General features: G+C 31.7%; 1 protein-coding gene across 1 annotated transcript in view; it reads left to right on the top strand.

Annotated features, from left to right (window-relative positions):
• The window catches only part of LOC142328870 (DNA-binding protein D-ETS-3-like), a 401,528-nt gene that overhangs the window by 323,431 nt on the left and 60,211 nt on the right, over nt 1-17,886 (top strand). The gene's annotated exons all lie outside the window — the stretch shown is intronic.

Genomic DNA, 17,886 nt, shown 5'->3' with positions numbered 1-17,886 from the left:
AATATTACTGATTAATTATCCATTCTTTTGAGTAAAATTGCAAAAAAAACAGCAAAATATTATTAAATAAACCTGAGTTCTATTTGACCCTTTTGATCAAACTGCGTTTTTACTCAAAGGATTATGCAGTAATAGTATAATTGAGAAAATTTTGGATCGTAGTTTTTTTTTAAAAACTACTCATGTCGTCTACATAAAATTGTATACAGTTGAATTTCAGTCTCGAAAATTAGAGGTTAAAAAAATTATATTAAGTACGAATCCCATTCTGCTCCTTTTTTTGGGGGGAATTAAAAGTTATTTACTGGATTAATTATTAAAAGGCTAAAAAAATTAGAGTTTTCTAAAAAAAAAACTATGGTTTCATCATCTTACCCGTCAGGCCAAAGCTAGAAGCTTATATGTATATCTTAATATTTGTATGTTTGTTCCATATTCGTTCCTATACCATCCATTCGATTGCGATGAAAATTTAGTGAGTTGTTGTGCGCACGCCTGCGAAGGATTCTGAATTAGTTTGGACCGTATATATATATATATATATATATATATACTCAAATCTAGCAACAGCGCACATTGCCAGGTCTGCTAGTATATAAATTTCGACTTTTCTGAAAAAAGGGTTTTCGAGGTATGAAGTAGAAGATATTTAGAAATAATATTAAATATCCCTGCTACTAAATTCGTTTGACTTAACAACCTAATAATACTAAGTTCTTCATCGTAGACAGATTTTCATCGTATTAAAACTGTTTTCTACACCCACTATGTAAGTCAAAAATTCAAAATGATGAAAACTACCTCTCTCCGTTTTTTATTTTTGCCCAAAATTTAATGCCATCACTACCCCATATATTTAAACCTTTTGAATCATTTTCAAAACCCGCGCCAAAATCTGATGAACCTTTGCGCCTACAACAATAGCATCTCCCGTTAAGTGTGAAGTGCGTGCGGTAATTCGATTTCTTAAGTCTGAGGGGTGTAATGCGGCTGAAATTCATCGACGAATAAGTAATGTGTACGGTGAAACTTCAATGAATGACAGCGAAGTGCGACAATTGTGCAAGAACTTTAAAGCAGGACGTACAGATGTTCATGATGCAGGCGGTCAGGGAAGGAAGCGAGTGTCAACCGATGATCTTGTTGAGCGAGTGGATGAGGCAATTCGAGAAAATCGTCGGTTCACAATTTCTGAATTGAGTGATTCGTTTCCTCAACAAGGTCAGCTCTTTACACCACACCATTGTGAGTGAGAGACTTCAGTAGCGCAGACCAGCGTAGAAATATGGCTGAAAACACAGGCGCCTCCGTTCTATGACTAGGGTATTGAAAAGTTGGTACCACGCTATGACAAATGTCTAAATCGGAGTGGCAACTATATAGAGAAATAGCGTAACTATGTAAGTACTTTTACAAATAACAATTTTTTTATTTTCACTGTGGTTTTAATTTCGTGACCGATCGGACCTTGAAAAAAAATAACTCATATTAATCAAAATACAGGCCAATACACATATATATATTTTTCGAAAAATTTTATAACTATTTTTTTTTTTTAATATAAGGAGTTTTGAAAGGGCTGACATTTGCAAAAAAAAACCGTTACCCAAGATCACTGTTTTCCCTTTATTGTTATGCTGCTGCAGTAGTAGCAATAGAGCTGTAATCTGGAAAATAAAAACGGTTTAATTATCTATATAATTTAGACTACGTGAAATCAGGTAGTGATTAGAATCAATTATCACTTATACCAGTGTTTCTCAACCTGTGGGGCACGTCCCCCTAGGGGAGCGTGATAATACTAAATGGGGGGCGCGAGCATATCGAAAAGAAAAATGTATTAGTTTACTGAAAGGAAAGCAAAACAAAATACATTCTGACATAATAAATAATAAAATACACATATTTACACCGATGGAATAACGACGGATTGTTTCAGTACTGCTCAATATATTTAATAATTATTAGTTACTCCCTTGGGCCTGTCTTGCAGAGAAAAAGTTTTTCAAAGTAAGGTTTAATATTAGAATTAGACTCAGTTCTTTTTCTGTATTTAGCTGAGATTTATATTTTGTCTTCAATGCAGCCGCCGCAGAAAATTCGGTTTCGCAAAGGTAGCATTTGAAAATGGTAATATTATACAAAATGGTCGTGTTTTCAGTGCAGAAAACTCATCATCCATCCCTGCTCAAAATTCAAAGAAATTTATTACTAAATTGTCTTACGCAGTTAAGTTCTAAAATTCTTTACCGGCATGGCTAAATGATTTTCAGTGGATACGAAAACAATTTTCACATGTTATTGAGCCTTGCAAGTTTTAACATAATCATCTACATTTGCAAACATTTCTAAATTTGTGCTCCGCAATTCCAATTTTTTGCTCCTTGGAAATGAAGATTCAAGGTTCCTATTATAGAAAAATGGCAGTTTCATCTCTTAATTCATAAACATATTGCAAAAATTTCCGACGTTATAATCATCTTGAATCACAATAAAATAGTAACGCTGAATGTACTGCACCCATCTCTTTACAAACTGCAGAAAAGATCTTAGGGCATTTTTTTTAATATAATTTACTGCGGTTCCAATCGTCGTTAGTACAATTTAGCACAATATCAGACCAGAATTCATTTTTTTAGAAGCCGGAGCTTCTCTGTGAATCATGAAATGTGTCCAGACATACTGTGGAGATTTTTTTTTTTCTCCAGTGCTTGTATACTTTGGAATGTTCCAGACATTGAACGAGTACCATCAGTGCACATTCCAACGCAATTTTTCCACTCTATGTTTACCTCGTTTAAATGAGCATCTTTATTGCTATCTGTTGCCTCAACAAGCTGAATTGAAAACAGTTTGTCACACACTTCCCGAAAAGCTGAGGCTGTACATCTTCAGCTATACCACCAATTCGATTGGCAACAGTATAACTTTTCCTATTTTTAAAAAATTGTGCAAGCAGGCAAGTTTAGAATATGGTGGTATACCGAAATGAAACTAGTACTAGATAGGGAATCTTGGAGATCTGCATCAAACCAATCAAATGACTGAAGACAAAAAAAAAGCTTTTTAATTCACAGACAAAGATATTTTTAAAAATGATGTTTGCTTTTCATATGATTTTAATTTTAATTCGATGAAATCTCGAGATTTCTTAACGAACTCACTGTACAAGACAGTACTGTGACACTGTACAGTGTACAGTGTCGTTTAAGTTTGTTAGGTTTTATGCTGTCGGCTGTCAACATTTTTGAGCAATGACACACAAGGGCCATTCTCTTCATTTACTGAAAACCCTTTCTTCTGAGCAGGTACTGGTAAACCCAAAATTTAAGTATTCTTGAGACTATATTTTTAATTTTATTTTCAGTACCACGTTCGTCTGTGCACTTGTTGATGCTTCACTATCGTCTAATACTCGCTTACACACACTTAAAAACGTATCCACGATTCTGTATAAATCTACTGCTGTGAATATTCAATACCGTGAATTGCAATTAACACGCAAATTACAACATACACATTACGACAGATTCGGTAAAAATGATCGACTCGATTGAGACTGGCTGGAATTGAACGAGTAATTATGCACGTTTGAGCCGATGGTCGCGCAGACGTTCCAGAACGAGACAAATCAGAACTTCGCCGCGAGTAGTGGACATAAGATAGAGAGCAATAGAGAGGCATCGATTCTGGTTTTGTCAATGCAGCGGATCGGTGTTGCTAAATAAAGGTCGTAGTGTAGCTTTAGCGTCATTATTAAAATTATAATTGTAAATCGGTTCGCAAATACTGAAAGGTTGAGAAACGCTGTCTCCCCATTTGATGAAAAGGAAAGGAGTATCAAAGGAGTCCCCACATGAAACGAAAGGAGTATGTATAAAACAAATTTTCATAAATTTCAAAATTGCAGACTGTAACATTATATTTGGCATGGGCTAAACCTTCCACAATCAAATATATAAAAGTGTAGATTATCAGCATTTAGGATATACAAGTTGGTCGTTCATTTCTCTATCTAGTAAAAAAAGGTTATTGATGTCAGTCTATTTGAATAATAGATGTGTTAAAACATCTGATTATTTAATATTAATTGAAAATTGTATAATTTTTTTTGAATTGTATTCAATTTAAGTGATTTTTGAAAATATAATATTTCAGGTAATATTGTTGAATTGTAACTGTCCACTTTTATTAAAAAATTGGAGCATCGCATCTCACTTTCAAACGAGATAAGTTTAAATGAAGTGCAGCAAAAATGTTTATGTGTAACTTAATAGACGTACGTCATGTGGTGTCCAAAACAGATTTTTTTCTAATGTTTTACGGATTTGATTTGATTTGATTTGATTTCTCGTTTATTTTTTTACGCATATTTTTTCCTATATTATGTATAATATATCTTTTTGAAATCAGTCATTTTTATCACACCCTTTTTCCTCCGACTAGTAAACCAATAAAGAGAAAATACTTGTTTATTCGTACTGCTGTCAGATGACGTCACATCAGCAGAGCGTATCGAACGAGCTAGCGACAACGACTCGTACAATATGGTCTTTGCCGCGTGCAACAGACGCGTGGCTCTAATGCCGTCGCTGCTGTTGACGAAGAATCTCTTTTCCGCTTGACGAGCCGCACACACTGCTACATAATAGCTTACAAAATTAGAATCACTCGTATCTCCCACTTGTCTGGCGCCGCCCCAACGCATTCTAACTTCGTTCTTCTCCCTCTTTACTGTACACCATCGTCATCGCTCATGTTATTATCTGTCATTGCTTACCCATTGTGTTAACTTACTTTTTGAATTCGAATTATTCGTTACGTACTTAAAAAAAGTGATCATTTTATTTTGCAATTCTTTAAGTTTATTATGAAATAGATTTTTTTTTTAATTTAAATAAAAAGCAACCAAAGAGTAAAATTATATTAGGTACTGTGTTGATTTCTATGTAGTGTTGCCGATTGAAAGACAATTAAATTAATTATATTATGTAATAAATACCGAGTGGGCCAACTCAATTTATTTGCACAGTTAATAAGAAAAAAATTATTCTGTTACAAGGAAGCGTTAACGAAATGAAATATTAACACTGAATTATACATTCAAGTTGAATTATTAACTTCTTTCAATCAGAAGAAGAGAAACAAACAGAAGACAAACAGAGACAAACAGAAACAACTTGATTATTCCAACCGGCTTCTCGATAACATCCCGATGTCGTATTTCATGTCAGACGAAGCACGGTTTCATTTATCCGGCCACCAGGTATTGGATAGCGAGGAATCCTCAAAAGATATTCGAGCGTCCACTTCACGATTAGAAAATTGGTTGGTGTTTTTGAACGGACTGTCAATACACAAGTTTACCTCACAATTTTCCAAGAATTCTATGCGCAATTAACTGATAATGAAGAAGAATAAAGTTTCTTTCAACAAGACGGACCAACGTGTCACATCACACATCAAAAGTTTCGCTGAATCGTGTTTATGCAGCTTTCACAAATGATTGAGCTGACAACAGAGGACGGTGGCCTCCACTTTTCCCAGAATTATTTACTTGCATTTACCATGCGTCGGAAGGTTGTATTAAAGTAGTTGTGTATATATATATATATATATATATATATAAGAAGGTTGTATTAAAGTAGATCAAAGTGTTAACATTTTCCCGGAAGTGCCATGACATGGTATTATGTGTTAAACGTTACGGATGGTAGAGAACAGTGGCATTATTCTAAAAGTGTTTAAAAAAATTTTTCAGATTCTGTTTATGATTATTTTTGATTATGATTAGATGATTTTAAGTTTTGTGAACGAGAATTGGGGATTAATCTGTGCTGTTGTTGATTGAAACAATTATTATTTACTCGAAGTTAATGCAGCAAAATTATTTCTCGCGTTATAGGAGGGCTCACAGTGGAGACTTAGGAGTCCACGTTCGCTAAACGAAAGTATAATGATGTTGGCCACGTACCCAAATATCAGTGGGTGTTTGGCGGCATTTGTCGTGACCTGAGAATGATGCTTTTCAAGATCAGTTACTCAGTTACTACATTGTTGACTACATGCTCCTGAATCTTTATAATTTCCGATCGAAGGAATGTATATAACGGCGTAAATACAGAAACAACACAGGCACAACAATTAAGGGTGCTCATATAAATATGCAGAGAGACTGTATGGGAGGTAGTGTAATCATCTTTTAGGCGCCGTTTGGGAGTAATTCAGCGATATTGGATGGCTGCCTGTGTGAATGTTTGTAGCGGAAATGTTTTCGACATGGTGACAATCCTTTTAAGAAAATACTGGGAGATTTTCGCCTTCTCAGTAATGTATGCTCTAATTTTGTATGGTTTCACATTAAATTTGTTTTCAGTATTATTTTCTAGTTTTATAGTAAATATCATTTATGAAAAAAAGTTAAAATTTTAAGGGCGAGTAACTGATTCTGACCCGAAATTTACTTTATTTGATTCAAAAAAAAAATAATTGAATTGATTGGTTATTAATAAACAAAATTGATTTAATGATATTAACGAGATTGCCCCATTTTGTTGAATAATTTTCACACTATTTAGAAATTTCTTTATTAACCCGCATGTTGATGATATGTTCTTTGAAATTACATTATATCAAATAACTTAAAACTACGATTAGATTTTATATAAATACAAAGATTAATGTTTTAATTACTTTTAATTTTAATTTTGATCCCATGAAAGCAAAACTAAGGCTGTAATTAATAGTTTGTTTCTACGATCAAAGTACTTAATATTTTTTCTTATTTAAAACAGATATTAAATTTTTATTTATTCTTTGTTAAAAAACAATTTCTTTATTGAGAATGGATTTTTTCCCATCAAAATTTAAAGTGATCATTTGATTAAATAATTTCATTTTAATTAAATTTTAAATACAATTGTTATCTCGCTAAAAGCAAAAGTTACGAATAAAGGGCAATAAATCTGAGCAGGATATCAAAGAGAATAGAACAATATTCATACCGAGGAGACTTAGCTCGCAAAACCGCCACAAGAGTTCGTGACGAACAAGTTAAGTTGCGTGCCCATCTATTGTAACATGCAATCCCCTATCATTATCCTACTTGCTACCGTTTTCTCAGACCGTCTTCTTCCATTCTTTTTATTTTACATTTTACACTTGCATTTAGGTCATCTATTACAACTCTTTTAGTAATTTTTGTTTTATATTCTTAAAATAACAGATTACATGTTCTTAATAATTTTATTATTTCGTTAAAGAAAGCCTTTTCTTTATAATATTTATTTTATTCTTAAGTCAATTAAGTAGAAACTTAATTATTTTTGTTTTTTTTTACGTTGTACTGCGTCGAGTACATTATTTCATTTCTACTTTTATTTTTCTTGCATGTATTATTCGAACGTAAGTTTCACTAATGAACACGAACACACACACATTCTTATTACTAAGATTACGCAATATTAAAAGAAAATACTTGGGCAGCCCTCATCTAGAAAAATCTTGTCATTTTTCGTTTCAATGTTGTTTTTATAAAAAAATATAAATAAAATTATTTTATTCGTATTAAAATACAACTCGACTTAAAAAATATTTTTATTGAATCTTCATTTAGTTTTTATAAAATATACGTTTATCCAATTAATAATAATTTACTTACAACAGATGGTAAAGTCTATTACAGTATCTAATGTCATATTATTTTATTTCTCGGACGAATAAATAACATATTTTTCATTAGTAAGGATTTGATAATTAGACAGTAGATACAGGTGTATTTTGGTAGTTGGGGTTCAATTAACTACACTTCTAAGGAGTGGTCGGTGTCTGTACAAGATTATGCCTCATTTACATGTCACATATCGTCCACATCTCATTTGGCTACGGAGAGAAAGAAGGGTTATTGTTCACTAGCAGAACAGACTTCAACGTTCACCAGATGATAGAGGAAGAATCCTAAGAATCCTGACCATTTTTAAGTTACTTTAGTTAGACCATTAATATCGTTTATGTTAAAATATATGGAAAAACGTGATTGAATGTCAAAACTAATGGATTCCCAGTCATTAGGAAAAACGTGATTGAATGTCAAAACTAATGGATTCCCAGTCATTAGGAAAAACGTGATTGAATGTATATCAAAACATATGGATTCCCAGTCATTAGGAAAAACGTGATTGAATGTCAAAACATATGGATTCCCAGTCATTAGGAAATACGTGATTGAATGTCAAAGCATATGGATTTCCTGTCATTAGGAAAAACGTGATTTAAAAACATATTGATTCCCTGTCATTAGGAAAAACGTGATTGAATGTCAAAACATATGGATTCCCTGTCATTAGGAAAAACTTGATTGAATGTCAAAACATATGGATTCCCAGTCATTAGGAAATACGTGATTTAAAACCATATTGATTCCCTGTCATTAGGAAAAACGTGATTGAATGTCAAAACATATCGATTCCCAGTCATTAGGAAAAACGTGATTTAAAAACATATGGATTCCCAGTCATTAGGAAATACGTGATTTAAAAACATATTGATTCCCTGTCATTAGGAAAAACGTGATTGAATGTCAAAACATATGGATTCCCAGTCATTAGGAAAAGCGTGATTAAACCAGTCAATCCCTTAGTAATCAAAAGTTTAACATGAAAATCATAGGTAGTCCCCCACCATTCAGTCCAGTGAGTCAGCAATAATTTCCTAAGAATATCACAAATGTCTTAGATTGTAAAACATCCGCAAAGATTGCTCAATCATCCCTTGCATTTTTCGTAGCCACGTTTATTATTTTTTGGACTGTTAAAAATATATATTTAGTGTGGAGCACGTATTCTATTAAAGGTCATAAAAAAAAAGTCTTGTTGCTTATTTATGAAATTCAATTTCTAACACTGGTTCAATTTCAACACTGGTTCCCAATTAATGTGTAAAGATTAGCATAATGACTTTAATCATTTGCTAATGTAAAGTTCGATACCTAGCTAAGATGTGGAATCATTTCACCTACCATCATTATCTAATTTCGTCGTTTAAATACATGCTAAGTATACCCAAGGTCGTAATAGTATATTATGTCAATTTGCTATTACCAAAACGGTTGTAACTATATTTAGTTGGTTACAACCGTATAAAAGTGAGGAGGAAAGTTGTTTCTGGTTCCCTTCTTCATTGACCCAAATGTACTATCACACGTTACAAGATGTCTTTAGAAGATTTTATTTCATGATGTCATCAAGTCAAGCTCATTGAAATGCAAATGATTTTCACCCGCATGAGTGGAAATAAATCTCTGTTCACTATTAAGATTATTTGGTTTGATATTATTCTTCATAAAAATACATGTTTTTTTTATTGATTCCCCTACAAAAAATAAAAATAAAAAATTGAATTTTACTATTATTATGATTTACTTTATATTTTATCTCATTTCTGGTCTTATTTTTATTTTATATTAAAATTTATTTTTAAATATATTGTATTTTCTTGAAATGTAATGTTATATTTTTGTAAAATTATCAATTTTTCCTGTTTAACAGTCTAATAGGAGACAAATAAAATAAATCCAAGGTAAACTAAATCTAATTTAAATTACAAAAATTTGGGATTTATGCCGTTAAACATGAGACGTAACATTAATATTGCTAGTAAAAGACCTTATTTATCCACCCGATTGCCTAATGGTAAAGACTATTCCTCATATATCAGCTGATTTTGGAAATCGAGAGTTCTTGGGTTCGAATCCTTATGAACGTAATCTTTATTCGGATTTGAATACTAGATCGTGGATACCGGTGTTCTTTGGTGGTTGTGCTTCAATTAACCTCACATCTCAGGTACGGTCGAGCTGAGTCTGTATAAGACTACATCTCACTCTTTCGTCGTGAACAAGGGACGCGGCTTCCTACGGGTCCCGAATCCAGATAACCGCATGGGATATCTGTAGACTTTCAGATATTTATATGAGAACAATAATAATAAAATTAGTTGCACATTTCTATGAGCACATGGGTTACTACCGAAAGCATATTGACAGCCAAAATAAGCAATCAAACAAGTGATTAAATATTTTATAGATTAAGTCAGATGATTAGTACAGCCTACCTTATTTCGAAATCGAGAGTTCTAAGGTTGAAATTCTAGTAAAGGCAGTTACTTTTATACGGATTTGAATACTGGATCGTGGTTACCGGTGTTCTTTGGTGGTTGGGTTTCAATTAAATCACACATCTAAAGAATGGTCAACCTGAGGCAGTTCAAGACTACACACTTCAATTACATTCATACATATTATCCTCATTCATCCTCTGAAGTATGTTCTGAAGGCGAAAAAGAAAATGAGATGATTAGTATTTAAATATCTGGGTTTTTTTATGGGTACTTTTAATATCTTAACCCCCCCGCCCACATTAGGAATTAAATTCCTATTCTCAGAATTAAATTCTTTACAAGTTTTGTTACTAAATCTTCTGAATTTATTAGTTATTTAACAAAGCTATTGTACTACAAAGTAAGTAAAAAAATCTTGTTTTTCGACACCGAATTTTGTTTACGTTAAATACCTTAAAAAACTACTGAAGTTACAGTTTGTTTTATCTTATTTCCCACCTAAAATTACATAAGAAACCACTAACCCTTAATTTGGGTTCCAAAAATTACAGTAGGGATTCTTTTTATTATTAGAGCTATTTAGGCGTAATTTTCTCCTAACCGAACCTTGAAAACAAAGCTTTTTTGAGCTTTTTTCATTATTTTCACCAGTGGAACATGTTCTGAGAGTTTATCCTTTCTCCGTTTCTTTGTCGGTCATGTTTGATTTATTTGTTTATACTGTACAGTATTAGATAAATTTTATAAATATAATATAACCGAAGTTCGCGTCTTCCGTCCCTTTCTTACTTTGAGGAAGAGACGGTGTATAATCAAAAGACCACAGGAACAACTGAAAATGCATTTCATTTTCGAAGTAAAATTCACTTCACTTCGAAGTAAAATTCACATTTCACTTCGAAGTAAAAGCGGGAGTAAATAATCTTTGTTCAAGATAGTACGTTATGACAAAAAGATTCGCATACAGACACAAAGAATGAATCAGACATAACCGATATTACATTTTGATAACTGTTTTTCCCTGCACAGTTTACTAATAAACTATTTACTACTACGCCCACAGTTAACAGCGAGAGTTGCTCCCTGTTTTTGATCGGGAACAACTGTACACACCCTATTCTTTCTATCTCTTTGTTACTCCACCTCAGAGAGTAATTGTTTCTCCACCCTCTAATCTGACCTATTACTCTTCATTACGCTACCTTCTGCCTTCTTTTAGACTTAATTTTGAACGCTTATCAAGTTTTATAATGATAAATGTCACTATCTGTTAAGTAAACTATGAAAAAAAGTCTTATAAAATATTATGCATTTTTTCCTGTTTTCCTGAAATTTCAAATTAAATATTTTTTTCTTTTGAACTTATCCGTTATCACTTAAAGTTTCATGCGAGTAAATTGTTAGTAGCTACAGAAGCACTTGAAAATAACAAAATTAAAAATCCTAATATAATTTCAAATAATTTTTACTTTCGTATCTAGAACTATGCTGCCAGAAGGATAGTACGGTAATCAAGCAAAAAATGGGGTACTGAATTTTTTTTTACATTTATTGAAGCTTAAAACTTTTGGCTGGATAAACCGATTTTGATGATATTTTGGTATAGTGACGTGCATTCCAGGAAATTTGTTTGTAAAATTGTGGGGTCAATCTGTATTTCTCTTTTTGTAAACCCCCTAAAATCTACAGATTTTGAGGGTCAGTCTTCTCAAAATTGTGCTAATATAACCAAATATTATATCAAACTCAGTACATGGTCCATGCTTATCTTACCATTTTTTTTTTTAATTTTGCCCAAAAATTCCTCCTTCCCAAAAGTGACCCAAAACAAAAACTTTGGGGGCAATACTGGTGGGCAGTCTATCGAAATTTAAAAATATAGATTTTTTTTGATTTTTCAAAACTTTTAGTAATGTTGCAATAAAATTTCATCATAATTCACCCCACCAAAACAAAATTTAGATAACTTTTTATTGGTTTTACATTTTTGAGTGGAGTATTTTTAAATTTATTACATTTAACATAGTAAACGTAAAAAAGAGGTAGGTAGCATAAAAATCCGATTTTTTGAATTTTTTTTTTTTTGTTTTATTTAAAGATACAGTGATAATTTTATAATAAAACTTAATAAATTACCCCTACCCCGAAAAAAGAATTTAACTTTTTTAATAAATAATCAATTTTCCACTACATAAAAATAAAAACCAATACCAGAAAAGCATTACGACAGCTTTTTTAATTTTTTATCAAGTTTTGGAATTGATCTCAAATACTAATAAGCGTATAAAACTGTACGAATAAAAACTACCAGTAACACTCCCCTATAAAAAAACATTGTAAGTAATAAATTCTTATAAATACAACCCGTGTTAGGGTTATATATTAATAGTGCTCTCAATGTTGGATGTTGGATGCAGCAAAAAAAAAAATATATTTTACATCGAGGTAAGCTCTAGATAGTGCCGATGGGTAGAATGACAGCGCAATTATTACATGTTGACAGAGATACTGTTAAACCATCGTAAACACAATCACACACGCACACGTATATTATTGTACAAATATAAATATAGTGATATATATATAAAATACAGGACACAGATCGTAGACAGTCAATAAACAAGGTCTAGATTTTTAAATAATGACCTCTCTCGTACAGGGAGAGAAAGGCTGGGCAGGACGGTTAACGGAGGGTTGCGTTCGCTTAATGACTACGTTCGGTCAACACGGGGGGGATTACAACCATTAACTCATAATTCTCACGTTACCCTACCGCCATTCACCACCCCCTGAACTATCACCCTCATATATATACATCGCCTCTGGCTCACCCTACCGCCCTCTCGCGTGCAGCCGTACGTGCATACACGCACAAATATGCAACCCCCGCTCTTCGACACTCACATAATTTTTCTCTCTCTCTCTTTTAGTGAAATTGCTGTCATTGTAATTATTACTACAATTGTTATATTTCATTTTGAAACAATGTCCTATTTATTATTTTTATTTAATTTAAGTTATATTTCAAGGAAATAGCTCAAGAGCCGTTAAAAATGAAAATCTGTAATTAGATACACGTTTCGATTGTTAAAACAATCGATTAATAAAAAATAAATATACACGAATAAAATAAAAAAAATAAAATACATTACAAAAAAATCTGACAGAAGAGTTGTAATACTTTCCTGGCATTTTTTATATTTTTTTAATTATCGTTATACTTTTAAATAAACAGAAAAGAGTTTAAAAAATTTAAAAACAGAAAAAAATTAAAAAATAGACTGTATTTTTTCTGCTTTCTAACCTCCAAAAAATCACCTGCCAACAATGAATTTTATTTTTCTACGTTTTTTGATTTCTACGTATATTAAAATGGAATAAACCAAAATAGATTTTCTCTTAAAAATATACAACCAATAAAAAGTTACGTAAGATTTTTTTTTGTGATGGGGTGGGGGGCTGAATTAAATTTAAAAAAACATTTTTTAAATTTGTATGGCTCCCCATCTTCAATATTGCCCCATAATATGTTTTTTATGTCGCTTAAAAAATTGGATATAAAATATGCAATTAATAAAAAGATCGATTTTTCGATTTTAGGAAGGGACAAAATTAAAAAAAAAAAAAAAAAAAAATGTTTTTTTTTTACATACGTTCAGTTGTCAGTACAATACGTTGTTTAAATGCGTAATTGTTAAATTTTTAAAACGTTGTTTGATAAAATTCGAGGGAAAACTGTATTTGATATTTAAAGCGATACTAGTTGCACAGCTGCATGACTATAACCTGTTCAGTGTAATTACAAAAAAAGTAACGGTGGGTTCTCACCGTTACTACCGTAATCTCAAAAAATTAAATCTCACCGTAATCTCAAAAAAAGTAACTCACTTCTCTTTTAAATTACCTTTTTTTTTTGTTCGGAATCATTTTTTTATAAATAACTTTTTCTTCAATTTTCCGTATAGAATAAAAGAATCCGTAAAATCAAAAATTTATTCCCTGGAAATCTTATCATCTTACAGATTTACAGATCTAGCCCTAAAAAAGTGTTTTTTTCATTTCCGTTGATTCAAAATACAGTCAAACCCTGACAACGAATTCCATGGGACCAAGCGAAATTGTTCGTTAAATGCGGCAAAGGGTATCCATAGCGTATGGAAATTTCAAAGATAAAATTACTGTATTTAACAGAATAATAATAAGTAGCAAGAATAATAATAAATGACAAATAGCAAGAAAAGAGTCGACGGTCCAGCAATCCATCCTTCCTTCTTATATATATATATATATATATATATATATATATATATATATATATATATATATATATATATAATAAATAAAACGCAATGTTCGTATGTGTGTCCGCTATAGACTAAAAAACTACAACCGATTTACGTGCGGAAACGCGGAAACAAAGGGAAATTGATCGCCTTCAGTGTTCAACTGAAGTTTTTGTAAACGTGGATCAATACTACAATAGTAATATCTTAATACCCCTACTTTTAAGAAGACTGCGAAATTTTTACAACTTCTTACAATGCCTCTTGCGTAGAGCATTAAACGCATATTTTTTACTGTTCTCTACCGGTGTAATAAGATCATTGATTTATCAACCTCGGCCCAAAATAATTTTTTTTTATAAACCCCCAATCAATAATTTATCTTCAGAATATGATAAATATTAAGGAGCACATAATTATTATTGTTAGCATATTCGCTCAGCTTGTATACTCAAGAACAGAATTCCCGTTAACTATCGCAAAAATAATTTTGTTATATCCGTTGATTGAATTCGTCAAACGTTTAGAAACGTTCATAAAGATAAACCAGGATCGATTTTAAATTGAAACAACAGCAGTTTTTATTTAATTTATTTTTTGTGTATTTCAAAGAAGCTAAATTGAAATACGATGATTTTTTAGCACGGGAACACGTATCGTTTTGTATAATACTTTTTTTTCAGATGTAGCGCAGTTTAATTGATAATTAGAGTCAGTTTATCGCCTTCAATTGCACTGTTTTTTATTGAGTCGAAGTAATATTTTATACTTCCTGTTTGAACATTAGAAATTTTACTAGTAATTATCAGGTAAAGAACTTTTATAAATATTTGTTTGTACTAATATTAAATAAAACGATGGAAAACCATTTTTTTCCATCGGAAATTTTTTTCGCGAATATAAACGTTGAAACGAAAAACTTCTTTTAAATCTTTTTTTTAGTAATAAAAACATAAAGGAAGGAAAGGAAATAGGAAAGGAAGCGAAGGAAGGAAGGATAAAAAGTAAGGGAAATCATAACAGGCTGATGGATGCTATGAATACTGGGACAGTTCTGATTGTACAAAACATTTTGCGCACCAGTTGGCCGAAATTGGATTGCGTTGCTCAAAGGGCAGCTGAGGGGCGCGCGGCTGATTGTACCGAAACTTTTCCTCCCTCCTCTACGTTAGAATTCTATTTGCTCGTCCTGGACGTTCTCTGATTGGGAAAATTGCGGTGAAATAGCCGATAACGAAGGCTGTGACATCCTACCGTTAAAATGTTCAGGTTCGGACAACCTTTTGATACGATTCTGAAAGTTATGCTTCGGTAACGTATTATTAGTAGTAATATTAATAACTATTTTCATTGATTGTAACAATTTATATCTTTAGTATGTATAACTTAAAAACAGCCCTAACATTTTATGTTCTTCAGCACTATTTTTTCAATTGCAGGTTTTTTTAATTATTTAAAAATGTATCCTCCTAAACCATCTTATTTGTGACGGTTCGATAGCTTTTTAATAAATTATTCGATAAAAAATACAAAAATAGTTGCTGTTACTTTGCTTAAAAATTGAAGAAAAATTGTAAAATGAATTTAACATTACATCTAAAATTCCTTAAGTGGAAATAGTACACTGTAAAATGGACTTTTTGCCAAATTGATCATGTGTTTTACATCTTGAAGACTTAATAAATGGACCGCCAAGCTACTTCGGTTCTTTACAAGATTACTTCCATGAAAATCTTTCCCCTCTTATTTGTCTTTAGGTCCTCCAGGTCAAGTAGACAAGTATACACCAAAATTAAACATGGGTTTTTAATAAATATTCGTTATATTCGTTCGATAAAACTAGCTTATAGTACTCTATACTCCTAATATGCTCGTTGTAATTTGTTCGACTAGGGAATAACACCCCCCCAAAGAGGATGATATGTATGATGTGTAAATGAGGTGTCTTGTACAGATTCGCCAACCATTCCTAACACGTGTGAAGTACACCGTGTCCATTGTCTAGTATTCAAATCTATATAAAAACAACTAACCTTTAATAGAATTCGAACCTCAGGACCTTAGAATTCGAAAATCAGCTATTTTGCGACGACGTGTGATTATTACTAGACCCGGTGGACTAAATTATTAAATGGGAAAATTTTATTAAGATTGGGGTTATGTGACGTCACCCCATCCCATTCCATTTATTTCTTTCGGAATATTAGCGATCAAAGAAATACTTCATCCGTTTATCATCCCAACAAATAAATACATAAAATTTTCAGTTATATTTTCACATTCGTCACCTGCATTCGCCGGATTGTTACAATTTTCATTAGAAGTGAATGATGTTTTTCGTTAATTTTCTTAATTATGTATTGTAAAGTGATAAATTGGAATCCATGAAAAGTCCATTTGTTTGTTTGTTTTTTTTCAGTAAAGTTTATTTATATATCACAAGAAATAATATGATAATAAAACAAGTGTAATCTAATGACCCCCAAATTTTTAAAAGATTTTCCCATTTATTTATTTACGTGTCCTAATAATTTACTTGGGATCAAATAATTTTCTTAACGCCTCCTGAATTCAATTTTTGTAGTCATTAATATTTTTACAGTTTAAATTATTAACGTGGATTTAATTAATCCATTTTTGTTATACCTAGCTGATTCTATAGTTAATCACTCATAATCGTTTATTGGTCTCTTAAAATATTGCTTATGTATAGTACCAAAATAGTGGTGAATGGTGCAACAAAATTGTGGCATTTATATAAGGTTATGTATTATAACATACATTACTAACGTCATGTTTAATTTTTTTTCTTTTTTTTAATATACATATTTTTCGTTTTATGTATTTTATACGTGCGTGTTCAATAGTGTGGTGTAGTTGTTCAAGTGAGGTTAACAAGCTGCTGAGGTTGTTATGTCAGGGAATCGGTCAGATAAGAGGGGAGTTTCATAAACTCCTTCCCCTCCACGTTTCTGTTCTCAGTGAATCACTCTCGCTCACCTCGCCCCTTTAATTCATAACGCCTTTAAAATCTAACCTCCCGTGTGATACTTGTGGCACGCGATCTACATAACTAATGTTAAACTAAGTTTATATATCTCAGATTTTAATTTATACCGTGTTTTGTAAGTAACATTTACAACAATATAAAGTTTCGGTGACAACATTATGAATTTCATTTTACCTATTTTTTGTTTTTTTCTTTTTTTTTAATACTTCTTGATGTTTCACCGTCTTTCTTTAAATTTCATCATAAACTAAAACTTAATTTATTTAACTTTTACCGTAACACGACAATATATATATATATCTTCCTTGGAAATATCAGCGTTTCAACTCTGTTTCAGTAAAGATATTTTTCTCTTAGCGAATTGCCGAAGGTGAATACTACAAAAAATGTACGGTAAAAAAAGAAGAAATTAATAATTGCACAACAAGAGAGAGAGAGAGAATCATACGAAATTATAGAAAATATGTCATAATTTCA

Source organism: Lycorma delicatula, chromosome 8 (genome assembly GCF_047948215.1).
Source record: "Lycorma delicatula isolate Av1 chromosome 8, ASM4794821v1, whole genome shotgun sequence".
Classification (NCBI taxonomy): Eukaryota; Metazoa; Arthropoda; class Insecta; order Hemiptera; family Fulgoridae; genus Lycorma; species Lycorma delicatula.
Note: the sequence above shows the minus strand (reverse complement) of the source record. Positions and strands in the feature narration are given on the sequence as shown.